This window comes from Solanum tuberosum, unplaced genomic scaffold, assembly GCF_000226075.1.
Source record: "Solanum tuberosum cultivar DM 1-3 516 R44 unplaced genomic scaffold, SolTub_3.0 scf00361, whole genome shotgun sequence".
NCBI classification, from domain to species: Eukaryota; Viridiplantae; Streptophyta; class Magnoliopsida; order Solanales; family Solanaceae; genus Solanum; species Solanum tuberosum.
In genome coordinates this window covers 461700-462511 of record NW_006239286.1, presented here as the reverse complement: position 1 = coordinate 462511, position 812 = coordinate 461700, and positions in this window count along the sequence as shown.

Below are 812 nucleotides of genomic sequence, written 5' to 3'. Positions count from 1 at the left end.
TTATGATTATTTAACATTTAATTTACTTGCACAATATCCTCCTCTCTTTTAAATAACTACACATACACATACACATATAGTATGGCTTCTGTGGGTGCATTTATGATTTTGTTTAATTTAAAATAATTAAATTATCTAATTTTGAAAATATTTAAAAGTATAACTAAAACAGAAATGTGATCTAACTATTTTTAAAAAATGAAAATGACAAGTGAAGTTTTTTTCGTAAAAATGTAACAAAAATAAATAAGAAAAAGGTAGGAATATTTTTAATTCAATTCTTAAGGATAATTCAATTCTTACTCATAAAATCTTCGATCATAAAGAAAGTCACAATATCTAAAGATCTCATATTATTAGTATAATATATTTTTAATTTGTTAGTTGCTTTTTTCCTTATTATCATATTATTCAGATTTTTTTGGTTAAAAGTATGCATTATTTTTATTTTTTGTAGTGCTTGAATTTTGGATGTTAAAGGCAATGATAGCAATAACAATAAATTAGATTTAAAAATGTCATAACAGAAAATTTAATAAAAAGGTAAAACAATTAATTAACAAAAAAAGAAGAAGAAGAAGAAGAAAACATTAATAATAAAAGAATAGTTAAAGATAATTTAAATAATAAATTCCATTTTAAAACAAAATAACAAGTTAACGGTTACCATTAAAAAAAAATAACATTTTAAACGGTTACCATTAAAAAAATGAAACAACTTATTGTAAAAAAAAAAGATAAATTAAACGGTGGATTAGTTGAAATGGGGTAGTTTTTTTTCCCTTTCTTTGTAATTTTTTTTTTTTAAAAAT